Below are 13,577 nucleotides of genomic sequence, written 5' to 3'. Positions count from 1 at the left end.
CTTTGTAACCCATTGGACTAGGGCTTGTCAGGCTCCTCTGTCCATGGGATTCTCCAGGCAACAACACTGGAGTGGTTTGCTATTTCCTCCTCTAGGAGATCTTCCTGACCCAGGGATCGAATCAGTGTCTCCTGCGTCTTCTGCACTGGTAGGTGGGTTCTTTACCACTGAGCGACCTGGGAAGCTAGAGCAATGGGTATCAGTCAGAGTAACTAAACTGTGATCTTGAACATTAAAAAAAAAAAAAAAAAACACAGACACACACACACACTCTCAGTGTTTTTTGTATTCATTCTGTAGTTTTGCACAGCATCTATGTGTTTGACCATTTTAACAGATATTTACTGAGGACCTACTATATGACAGGCATTGCTCTGGGCACACTGAACTCAGGTGTGAAGAAACAAAGCTCCTAGAGTTTCTTTCCATGATGGAAGACAGATGATATGGAAAATTAACCTGAGCACAAGGCCTGGGGACAGGAAGGAAAAGCAAGCTGGCTCAGGGGGGTGGAGAGTAAAGGAGGGAAGTGAGTCCACACTGGAGTGTGAGGGCTCTGCTCAGAGGAGGTGTGAGTAGATCTGGGGCAAGGAGGGGCTCAGGCAGACCTGGAGAGGCTGCTCCACACAGAGGGAAGGGCGAGTTCAGGGGCCACAGGGAGATGCCCAAGGGGTTCAGGACAAGGAGGCCAGGAGAACAGAGTGATAATGAGGGGAGTGAGAGCGGAGCCAGAGCAGAAGGAGCCTGTGGTCACCACAGTAACAGGAGGAGGGGGACAGACCTGGTTTGAGGTTTTAAGGAATCGCTCCTGTGCTTTACAGAAAAAGACAGTAAGTGGGGAAAGGTGAGGGTGGATACAAATGAGGATGCTACTGGAATAATCGAGGTGAGAGATGATGGTGGTCAGGACCAGAGTGAGAGCAGTGGGAATGGAGAGATGGGGTTACACTCCAGGCACATGTTGAAGGTGGAGTCCGAAAGACCTGCTGACAGCATGGGTGTGGCTGTAAGAGAAGAGGAGACTGTGGTGTTTGGGGTGAGGAGGGGGAAGGACAGAGTCTCCATTTACTGAGTTGGGGAAGATGGTGGATACAGGTTTAGGAGACTTCGCTTGTGGACAAACTGAGATGACCTCTCGGTGATGTCACGGTGCAGCTGGACAGGCAGATGTGAAGGTCTGTGCTAGAGACACAGGTGTGAGAGCTGGTGGCCCAGGCTGGCAAAGGCACAGGACTGGTTTTTATCAAGGAATGAGTGTCTCTTCAAAAGAAATTTTCCTGATCTCTGCCTTAGCTTCCCACTTTCAGAGAAGGAATAACACTTAAGTCTTCACAGTGATAGTTAAAGTAAATGACAGACAAGGTCTGTATAAGAAATGGGAGCAGAAAGAGCAAGCTGGGCAGGAAAACTGAAAGGAAAGAAACAGTGTGTTCAAAGGACACCCAGCAGATCAGCTGGACTAAGCAGATGCTTGTCTGTGAAAGCAGGACAAACTCAAAGCTAAGAAGGAAATAAAGTTGTAACTTGAGGATCTGGGAATCGATCAAAAGTTATATTTGACTATTATTTAAGAAGCAAATAGACAAATCAGCCTATTTTCCCCAGAGTGCCATGAGGAAAAAAAAGAATAGATGACGAGAACATTCCCAAAATGATGAGATAATCAGGCTTAAGTAGTTGTTCAGTCACTCAGTTGTGTCTGACTATTTGTGATCCCAAGGAATGCAGCACTCCAGGCTTCCTTGTCCTTTACCATCTCCTGGAGCTTGTTCAAACTCATGTCCACTGAGTTGGGTATGCCATCCAACCATCTCATCCTCTGTCATCCCCTTCTCCTCCTGCCTTCAATCTTTTTCAGCATCAGACTCTTCTAATGAGTTGATTCTTCCCATCAGGTGGTCAAAGTATTGGAGCTTCAGCATCAGTCCTTTCAATGAATATTCAGGACTGATTTCCTTTAGGAGTAACAGGTTAGATCTCCTTACAGCCCAAGGGACTCTCAAGAGTCTTCTCCAACACCACAGTTCAAATGCATCTATTCTTCTGCACTCAGCTTTCTTTATGGTCCACTCTCACATCCATACATGACTACTAGAAAAACCACAGCTTTGACTACATGGACCTTTGTAGGCAAAGTAATGGCTCTGCTTTTTAATATGCTGTCTAGGTTTGTCATAGCTTTACTCCCAAGGAGCAAACATTTTTAATTTCATGACTGCAGTCACCATCTGCAGTGATTTTGGAGCCCAAGAAAATAAAGTCTGTCACTGTTTCCATTCTTTCCCCATCTATTGCCATGAAGTAATGGAACTGGATGCCATGATCTTAATTTTCTGAATGTTGAGTTTTAAGTCAACTTTTTCGCTCTCTTCTTTCACCTTCATCAAGAGGCTCTTTAGTTCCCCTTTGCTTTCTTCCATAAGGATGGTGTCATCTGCATATCTGAGGTTATTGATATTTCTCCCAGCAATCTTTATTCCAGCTTGTGCTTCATCCAGCCTGGCATTTCACATGGTGTACTCTGCATGTAAGTTAAATAAGCAGGGTGATAATATACAGCCTTGTACTCCTTTCCCAATTTGGAATCAGTCCGTTGTTCCATGTCCAGTTCTAACTGTTGCATCTTGACCTCTATACAGGTTTCACAGGTGGCCTGTAAGGTGGTCTGGTATTCCCATCTCTTTTAGGGATTTTCCACCCTTTGTTGTGATCCACACAGTGAAAGGATTTATCATACCAATGAAGCAGAAGTAGATGCTTTTCTGGATTTCTCTTGCTTTTTCTATGATCCAACAGATGTTGGGAATTTGATCTCTGGTTCCTCTGCCTTAGACTTAAGTTACATGGTATTTCATTAGAAGTCTTAGGTTGCCTATAATTATCAATTGGCACATTCTGTCATAGACAGGGTTTGGATTTTTTATCACTAAACCCCCCATGCCTCAACCTAAGATGCACAGCAGTACCTTTCTGCAGATGAAGCCCTTACTTCTTTGTCTCTACTGCAACAAATCTGGGGAGAAAGCAAGTAGCTCACTGGTGCCACCATGACAAACAAGTCCTTTGATCTCCCTAAGTCTCATTTTCCTCTTCTATAGAATGTGCTGCAGAAACCAGCATCACTGAACTCAAGGATGCTGTGATGCTGTGAAAATCTAAAGAAGTATATGAATACCTCCACAAATGAAAAAAGGACATGAGTTGATTATAACTTGCTCTTGGTGACTGATCCCTATTTTCTCATCAAGCCAACAGTAGGACCCTGTTTACAGTGCGAATCATAACATACAAAGCACATGACCACCACAGAAGAAAGAGACTCCATCGTAACCCTCCCTGACACCACACAGACACACACAGGTTCTCCACTCACTCAAATCTTAATGGAGGTGCATCTGATGAAAGGGAGCAAATGTTCTGTTGTGATAATGTATAATTACCTCACATTCTTTCTTTCTTGAGCTCAGAAATTAACACCATCTCTTGCTTTTGGTTTTCATTGAAAAAACGAGCTTTATGTTAAGTTCTCAGCCTCATGCCCCCACACACAATTACTTGGCCTCTCTTTCACTGTTGACAGTCCTTGCAAACTGTTCCACTTAGTTTTTATGCTTTATGTTGTTCAAATTTGTTTTCTTCTTAACATAGCACCACGTTGTAATACAGCAATATTAACCACATGCTAGAAAAAGCACTCACGGCCTCTCTTTCCAGGAAATTAGAAACTATCTCTGAGTCTGGTAGTAATACTTTGAATATGTTGTTGACTTCACAAATTATATATGAACAAGCCACCAAGGGGAAAAACATTTTGGGGGATTTGAAGTAAAACCTAGTCAAGTTGATTTCTCATCCAACATGTTCTGATTAAAGGGAAAAAGCCTGCGTTGGGCATATATTATAGTTCCTTTCACTGACAAGAAAGTGTTCTTATTCATATTTGTCACCTCTAAGTTAAGTAAGTAAGTGTTAGTCACTCAGTCGTGTCCAATTCTGTGATCCCATGGACTACAGCCTACCAGGCTCTTCTGTCCCTGGAATTCTCCAGGCAAGAATACTGGAGTGAGTTGCCATTTCCCTCTCCAAGGGATCTTTCCAACCCAGGGAGTGAACCCAGGTCTTCCTGCATTGCAGACAGATTCTTTACTGTCTGACCCACCAGGGAAGCCCCAAAATTTAACCAATTCTCACTGAATAGCAGACACACACACTAGAGGAAAACTAGGAAATGGTGATGCTGGTTTGATGCCATCCGTCCAGAAGCACATCAAGGGCTCTTCAGCGATGGTTGAGACTTACAGTAGAAGCACCACGAAGCAGACTGCTGAAATGGTTAATGTGGCCAGATGTGAGGCCCTGGCAGAGGAGGGCTGGGTTCCAGAGTCAAACAGCAGGAGCCCTGCCTTCCTTCACAGCTTTTCTTCCATGTAGAATTGCCCCTCCTCTCATGGCCTGTAAATATCCCACCCATCTTTCCAGGCTCAGCCCAAACACACTCTCCCATGGAACCATCCTGGACTCGTCTCTCTTCCTGCTGGGTTCTGTTTACATTTCTCATTTCTCGTGAAGGACCCGTCTTATTCTGCTCCATCATTTGTACATGTGCACATGGCTTCTCATAGCTCCTGGGAGGGTAAGATCTGTGCACCAACCTCTGTTCTGGAACCTGATGCTGATTATCTCTAATGCTCACACCAAGCTGCACAGTAAGTGTTGGCCCCATTTCACAGATGAAGAAACTGAGACTGAGTGAGGACCACATCACTGGTCAGCTTTTAAACAGAAGAGCTGGAATCTGAACCAGCTCATGTCAGTTCAGAGCCTTCTGCTCTTTCACATCATGCTGTCCAGGTGGTGACTGAAAGTATGTTTGAAATGAAAACAACACTTAAGTAATTCAAGACTTAAAGGCCTCTACACTTGGATATGTAAGTGTCAATAAACTTACTATCCTATGGTTGTCAAGGCAGTCTGAAAAGAAAATGCCCAAGTAAGTGATCTATGTGGGAAAATATTAAACTAGAATTTATCAATTTGATACCTTTAAAGATTTGTTCACTAAACATTTTCAAAAGCCTTAAAGATAACATGGAGACAAATGTTGCACACTATTTGGTTATATTATGGTAACAGAATATTGTTGATTCATACAATGAACTGTGTGTAGAGCACCTACAGAAATACCAACTCAAACAATGGAAGTTAATACTCAGATACCTTCTTTCTTATATGTCCCATTTTATGGATGTAATTTTACCAAAAACTGACTGAGCTTATGATTAAGAATTAATTTGTTTTCAAAATCATTCTAATACTTACAGAATGATTTTTATGTCCCTAGCAAGCAGGTGCTTTAAAATCACGACCACATTTCATCTTCAAAACAAACTCATGAGGTTGATAGTCTTAATATCTCCATTTTACAGATGAAGTAACAGGCTTGTAAGGATCAATCAGTCAAAACCTCATACCTGATCAACAGAGAAACCAGGACTCAATTCCTGAACCTTCTGACTCCTAGACCTTGGAGTTGATGTCATCAGCCTGAATTGATGTTGTCAGTGTGATTACTTCATGTCTCGCTATTTTGTTCCAGAAAAGTTTTCAGCTCAATGAACTTAAATGATTACTTCAATCTAATCTAGTATAATACATTTAGTTGTTTTTAACATATGTTATATAAAAATGTTGCTTTTAGAAAGACAGTAATAACAATCTTACATGCAAGAAAGCAAAGGAGACAGATGTAAAGAACAGACTTTTGGACTCAGTGGGAAAAGGTGAAGGTCAGATGATTTGAGAGAATAGCATTGAAACATGTATATTAACATATGTAAAGTAGATGGCCAGTGCAAGTTTGACACATGAAGCAGGTCACTCAAAGTGAGGAGGTCACTCAAAGTGAGGACTCTGGGACAACCTAGAGGGACAGGGTGGGTAGGGAGGTGGGAGGTGGGTTCAGGATGGGGGGCATATGTATACCCATGACCAATTCATGCTAATGTATAGAAAAATCATCACAATATTATAATTATCCTACAATTAAATAAAATTTTAATAAATAAATAAATACTGCTTTTTCATGGCTTTACCTCCAGGATTTGGGGGAGGTGGGAGTAAGGAGAACAATAAGGAGAAATCTTTATTATTTTTATATAGATGGATAGATGGATGGAGAGAAAAAGGTTAGAATAGCAACAATGGTCATCATTTACTGAAACACTGGTTTGTTTACATTTCACAGGCATTGTCTTTAGCCTTTACAGGAATCCCACCCCTCCTCCATTTAACAAGAAAGGAAACTGAGACAAACACTTGGAGTCACTACCCAGGACTGTTTCTCTCCAAAGGCCAAGCCTTTTCTACCAGACATGCCGTCTCTGTGTCTATGGGCAGACTAACTCCAAGATGCCACTATTTCCTGTGTGTGCCTTATGACCATCCACTGATACCTGGGATCCAGAAGGAGATAAGCAGATGCTCTCATAACTTACTAAGTGCTTCCCAGGTGTTGTAAAGACCTTGCTAACCTCTGATGAACAAGATGACATTTCAGAGCAGCAAGAAAACCTCCTTGAAACCCTCGGACCCAAAGTCCTCATTTTGCTGCAGAAATATCAGAGGTCCAGGCATGTAATAGGACGTGTCCAGAGTGACAGTGGGCAAGTGATGAGCCTGGGGCCAGAACTCTCCTCTCCACTACTTCTCCACACTGGGCCCTTCCTGCCAAGGAGGGGATGGGCATGAGGGACCCAAATTCATGTCCCAATTATGCAGCAGAATAGGAGAGAAGTCCATGTTTATAAATGTCACATCATGTACAGAGGAACTGCTGTGCATCCCAGTCCTGCAGGGCCCCTTCCACCAAAGTCTGTGCTGCACACATGCCCCATGTGGGTGAAGCCCCAGAACACTGCCCACATTAGTGGTCCAGTAACCCCACGAGGCTGCGGCAAAGCATTGGTCCCAAGGATCTGAACTTGAGCTACAAATGTAGAGATGAGGTGTCTCATCTGTCCTGGCCTCAGTTTTACTAACTATAAAATGAAGATGGGAATATCGAAAGCACTCATAAAGAATGAATAACTCATAAACCTTTTTACATGTGTGCATGCACATGTGTGAAAGGCAGAAAAATGATTTGCACGTGGACTCTGAATTAATGGAGGCTACTGTTCTCACTGTTCCATGTTTGCTTTCCCTTCTTATATGGTACCTAGACCATTTAATAAAAATCTAGCTCATCCCTGCTAACTTGACATCATTTCTGCAAATGTACAGTCACCCATGAACAAGAACCTGAAGTAAAGAAGCAGGCCCATTAAACAAGCAATTCTGTGTGTCCACATCATTGTAAAATGCTGCTCACCTGATGCAGGGCTTCCCAGGTGGTGCTGGTGGTAAAGAACCCACCCACCAATGCAGGAGACAGAGACTCAGGTTTGATTCCTGGGTTGGGAGGATCCCTGGGGAAGGAAATGGCAACCCACTCCAGTATTCTTGCCTGGAGAATCCCATGGACAGAGGAGTCTGGTGGGCTATAGTTCATAGGGCCACAGAGCTGGACACGACTGAAGTGACTTAGCATGAACACACACACCTGATGCAACCTATGATGTTCAAGCCGTTGTTCAGGAGAATTACCATTTCCTCACAAAGGTAATGGTAATGGTAAAAGGTTTGGAGCCTTCAACACCACAACTTTAAAAATCTGTCCCTGTTTTTTCCTCACAGTACAAAAGAGCAGTCAGATGTCCAGACTGCACTGAAAGATCCTGAGGGGAGACCTTTAATGCTATTATTCACTGAGTTTTTACAACCTGAGAGAGTAACATAGTATTTAACATTATTTACCCTTTTTCCTTTCTTTTTACCAAATTGTATTCTTATATTGCTTAAGTTTAGTTATAATTTATTCACTAATCTTATTTAATTCCCAATATACAGTTCAACCTTTCATCTTACCATTCTCTGTGAAACACAATGCCATTTCTGAAAACAGTCTCCCTCAGTGAAATTATGCAGTATTAAAAAGAAGTTTAGGAGCATTCTATTTTCTTAAAATAATATATTACAAGTCAAAAATGAAACGGAGAGAGAAACTCACAGACTGAAAGGGACCAAGGAGGCATCAGCCAAGTGCAGGGGGCAGACCTTGTGTGGCTTCCAACAGTGGTGAAGATTTCTCAGTGAGATGATCAGCAGCATGTAAACACAGACTAGCAGGTGGGTGATATTCAGGAATTTGAGGTATTTTCCAGGTGAAATAAAGTAGTGATTTTTTCCCCAAAGCTTTCCTATCTTTTAGAGAAAAATAATGAAATGTTTACAGATGAACTAATTTGAGGTCTAGGATCTGCTCCACAATACTCTGGGGTGGGTATGGGGCTGGCATGGGTAGGGATGCAGCAAGACTGGCCACAAGCTGATTCTGGCTGAAGCTGGGGCTGGTACATGAGGGCTCATTACACCATGCTCTCTATTTTTGTAAATACTTGTAACTTTCCATTAAAAAAGTTGAAAGTGAACGAAAACCTCACAGAATGAAACAATCCCCCCTTCAGATAATGTATTCTCTGTGTTATTAACATATAAGAATTAAAATGATAGCATATGTACGCCTGCTTATTTAACAAATTTTGTAGTTTAAACCACTATCATTATTTGAAATTCAAGTATATGCAACTTAGAAGTCATTACTCACCCATTCCAAAGCACAAGCCTTTATTACTTCTTCATATCGTTCCTTTTCATATTTAGTCCCAAATGTTACTCTTCACAGTTCCTGGAAACACCCAGGGCTGCTGAGAAACATATGTGATCCTCCCAAGCATGCTGACCTTCCCCTGGCTCGGGGGCAGCTCCCCCAGCAGATCTCTTAACAGTGACGACTGCAATAGACGGCAACATGCACACGTGAACAGGCAGCACTAAAGAGGGAACACAACCCAGAGTACAGCCAACCCCACCCTGGTGCTTGATACATGTTTCCTTCAGAACAGAATAAAGTACAGCTCTCTCAATTGAGACAAAAAAAAAGAAAAGAAAAGAAACTAACACTAATGGTCAATGAAAATGACTGATAGGAATATATTAATAGTATAAACAATCTACTCTGCCGGAGTATCCCCTCAAATGAAATTCTACTCAGCAAAGAATAATTGAGAATGCTTAACATCCTTCTCTAGCAGAGCCAGGCAGGATGTGTATTTTATGTATCTGATGTTTTTGCAATTATTCCTGCATCTGGTATCCTTCACTTGACAAATACTTGTTCTTAAAAAGCTATGTGTGAAGAATATAGCCAAAGATGATTAACTGAAAGAACTCTGAAGTGAGTTGTGTCTGCAGAGCAAAAGCCCATCATAGAGGAAATCAACACCCTTCATGTACACATCCCACATTTTAAAAAATAATTAAATTAATTAATTTATTTTTAGTTCTTTTTTTTTCATTTATTTTTTACAATGTTGTGTTGGTTTCTGCCATACCACAATTCTAATTTTTTATTTATTTTTGCTTCCACTGGGTCTTCATTGCAGTGTATGGATTTTCTTGTTGAAGAGCACAGTCTCTAGCAGGCAGGCTTCAGCAGTTATGGCCCAAGGGCTCAGTAGTTTCAGCTCCCAGGCTCTAGAGCAGAGGCCCAACAGCTGTGGTGCATAGGATTAGTTGTTCCACAATTGCAAAGTGAGAACTTCCCAGACCAGGGACCGAACCTGTGTCTCCTGCATTAGCAGGGGATTGTTTTATCACTGAGCCACCAGGGAAGCTCACATCCCACATTAGGTTTCGGTATTTTGTTGTTTCAGACCAAGTGCATGTGCACCTTTCCTTTCAATCTTCAACATCACACAGATGTGGCGTGTGTGTATCCATACCATCAGAGTGCTCATGACACTGGGCTGAAATAATATGTCTGCATATCTGTCTCGCCCCTGAACTTGGTTGCCTCTGAAAGGCAGAGAGTCAGGATCTTGCTCACATCTGTACCTTTATCTCCAGCACGTGGTTTCACATTCGCTACATGTGTACTGATGGGATCACGTCAAGTCACAGAAGGAAATGCTCAAAGCTTCCAGGAAGAGCCTTTATGACCTCCAGACTTTCTGGAAGGGCCACTAAGATGAAAAGAAGTCCTCATTGTCTCTGTCTATCCTGAACAGCTGTCACATAGATAATTTTCTTCACTGAGACGTCCAAATTCCCCACAGGCAGTTCCTAACAGGGCAATGTGAAGCACCAAGAAGGAAAAGACAGTGGGGGTTTATCCTGATTTATTTGGCCATGAAACATTCTGGTAAAATGAATGTCTCATGGAACACACCTAGAGAGATGCTGTTCTAGATACACTCAGTGCAAACTAAGTCACACACAGATCTGGGCTCAATTCTGAGAATTTAACAGGGGGTGTGGTGTTGCATCACCATAACTTACCTTTCCTGCTCCCATAGGTCCAACCACTGCTAACATTTCACCAGGTCTGACAGTAAAGGAAAGTTTTTGTAGGGTTGGGGTCTCTGATGTCTACAAATTAAAGTTTTTAATTTAACTTACACATTTTAGTAAAGTAACACAAGTTTTTTTTAGAAAGTGGAAAATATAACAATAATCAACATAATTTTACTGGATTCACATATGGACAGAAGAATGTTTGAATTATTGCATAACTGAGCTCATTTCACATGCTAGCAAAGTAACACTCAAAATTCTTCAAGCTAGGCTTCAGTAGTACGTGAACTGAGAAATTCCAGAGGTACAACCTGGAGTTAGAAAAGGCAGAGCATCCAGAGAGCAAATTGCTGATACCTGTTACATCACAGAAAAAGCAAGGTAATTCCAGAAAAACATCTACTTCTGCTTCATTGACTAAAGCCTTTGATAGTAGAGATCACAACAAACTGTAGAAAATGTTTAAAGAGATGTGAAGACCAGACCACATTACCTGTCACCTGAGAAACCTGTATGCAGATCAAGAAGCAACAGCTAGAAGCAGCATGCAACAACAGACTGGTTAAAAAACAGGAAAGAAGTACGTCAATGTTGTATATGGTCATCTTGCTTGTTTAACTTTTAGGCAGACTACATGATGCAAAATGCCAAGCTAGATGAATCACAAAATGGAATCTAGAATTCTGACAGAATATCAACAATCTCAAACATGCAGATGATGGCAGATAGTAAAGAGGAACTAAAGAGCCTTTTGATGAAGGTGAAAGAGGAGAGTGAAAAAGAGTGAATGTTGGCTTAAAACTCAAAATTCGAAAATCTAAGATCATGGCATCTGGTCTCATCACTTCATGCAAAATAGAAAGGGGGAAAGTGGAAACAGTGGCAGATTTTATTCCAAAGTCACTACAGACAGTGACTGCAGCCATGAAATTCAAAGATGCTTGGTCCTTGGTAGAATAGCTATTGCAAACCTAGACTGTGTATTAAAAAGCAGACATTACTTTGCCGATAAAGGTATGTATAGTCAAAGCTAAGATTTTTCCACTAGTCATATATGGATGTGAGAGTTGGACCATAAAGAAGGCTGAGCAACAAAAAATTGATGCTTTTGAACTGTAGTGTTAGAGAAGACTCAAGAGTCCCTTGGACAGTAAGGAGATCAAACAAGTCAATCCTAAAGGAACTCAATCTTGCATATTCATTGGAAGGACTGATGCTGAAGTTGAAACTCTAATACTTTGGCCACCTGATACAAAGACCCGACTTATTGGAAAAGACCCTGATGCTGGGAAAGACTGAAGGCAGGAAGAGAAGGGGACCACAGAGGACGAAATTGTTGGATGACATAATCGACTCAATGGACATGACTTTGAGCAAACTCTGGGAGATGGTGAAGGACAGGGAAGTCTGGCGTGGTGCAGTCCATGTAGTGTCAAAGATTTGGACATGACTGAGTGACTGAACAACAACAACAGAAATACTGGGGTGGGTATCCACTCCCATGGACAGAAGGTCCTGGTGGGCTACAGTCCATGGGGTCACAAAGACTCAGACACAACTGAAGCAACTTACACTTCACATTTCAGCTCAAAATGTTAGATCTGGGTTTTTAAGAAAAGATGTATTTGTGCTCTATATGTTTTTTAAAGGTGATCCTATTGTATAGCACAGGGAATTATATTTAATCAGTTCAGTTCAGTCACTCAGTCGTGTCCATCTCTTTGCAACCCCATGAATTGCAGCATGCCAGGCCTCCCTGTCCATCACCAATTCCTGGAGTTCACTCAAACTCATGTTCATCGAGTTGGTGATGCCATCCAGCCATCTCATTCTCTGTCGTCCCCTTTTCCTCCTGCCCCCAATCCCTCCCACCATCAGAGTCTCTTCCAGTGAGTAAACTCTTCACATCAGGTGTCCAAAGTAATGGTGTTTCAGTTTTAGCATCAGTCCTTCCAAAGAACACCCAGGACTGATCTCCTTTAGAATGGACTGGTTGGATCTCCTTGCAGTCTAAGGGACTCTCAAGAGTCTTCTCCAACACCACAGTTCAAAAGCATCAATTCTTCGGTGCTCTGCTTTCTTCACAGTCCAACTCTCACATCCATATATGACCACTGGAAAAACCATAGCCTTAACTAGAAGGACCTTTGTTGGCAAAGTAATGTCTCTGTTTTTGAATATGCTATCTAGATTGGTCATAACTTTCCTTTCAAGGAGTAAGCGTCTTTTAATTTAATGGCTGCAATCACCATCTACACTGATTTTGGAGCCCTCCCAAAAAAGTCTGCCACTGTTTCCCCATCTATATCCCATGAAGTGATGGAACCAGATGCCACGATCTTAGTTTTCTGAATGTTGAGCTTTAAGCCAACTTCTTCACTCTCCTCTTTCAATTTCATCAAGAGGCTTTTTAGTTCCTCTTCACTTTCTGCCATAATACTCTCCAATAAAACATAATGAAAAATAAGCTAAAAAATAAAAGAACAATTTATGCACTTTAAGTTCAACACGTGCTAATTAAAAGCTCTCTTGAAAATGAGAAAAACAGCAACATGTCAATTTCCTCAGGCTGATTTTACACTTAATCTCCATTCATTGCAAAACTTATTCCTGATTCTGACAATTTTTATAACATATTCTCAGTAAATGAGCAAGTCACATTTTACAGTATGTGTAAAATATCAAAAGTTTCCAATAAATCTATGTCCCAGTGGTCTTTTAGCAGTTACAGTTTTGGAATGGAAGGTTTCTTACCTTTTCCCAAGAAGCTGTAAATGCCTGTACATCCACAATAGTTTTACCATTTGATGGCAGCAGAGGGTGGCACTGTGTTATCTCATCAAGTAACAGAAAGTTCTACAGAAAAAGGCAAAATGTAGGTTGTTTATATTGTAAAAACAAAGGACAAACAAAACAATTGCTTCTCTTGAATTTGCAATAAAGGTTTATACCTATCGTTTATACCTACCTATCATTTTACAACTGAATTTTATTAGGTCTTGGTTCACATGAGAAATATTAAATAGTATATAGTATGTGATATACTATTATTATAGTATATGTACATCTAAGTATATAATATAGTACAGCATATATATATATATAATATAGCATATACATACATA

General features: G+C 41.3%; 1 pseudogene; it reads right to left on the bottom strand.

Moving 5' to 3' along the window:
- LOC100847383 (ATP-binding cassette sub-family C member 4-like) overlaps positions 1-13,577 on the bottom strand; it is a 131,126-nt pseudogene that overhangs the window by 56,655 nt on the left and 60,894 nt on the right.

The sequence above is a fragment of the Bos taurus genome, unplaced genomic scaffold (genome assembly GCF_002263795.3).
Source record: "Bos taurus isolate L1 Dominette 01449 registration number 42190680 breed Hereford unplaced genomic scaffold, ARS-UCD2.0 Leftover_ScbfJmS_713, whole genome shotgun sequence".
Lineage (NCBI taxonomy): Eukaryota > Metazoa > Chordata > Mammalia > Artiodactyla > Bovidae > Bos > Bos taurus.
The sequence above is the reverse complement of the archived record's forward strand: the minus strand, read 5'-3'. Positions and strand labels throughout refer to the sequence as shown.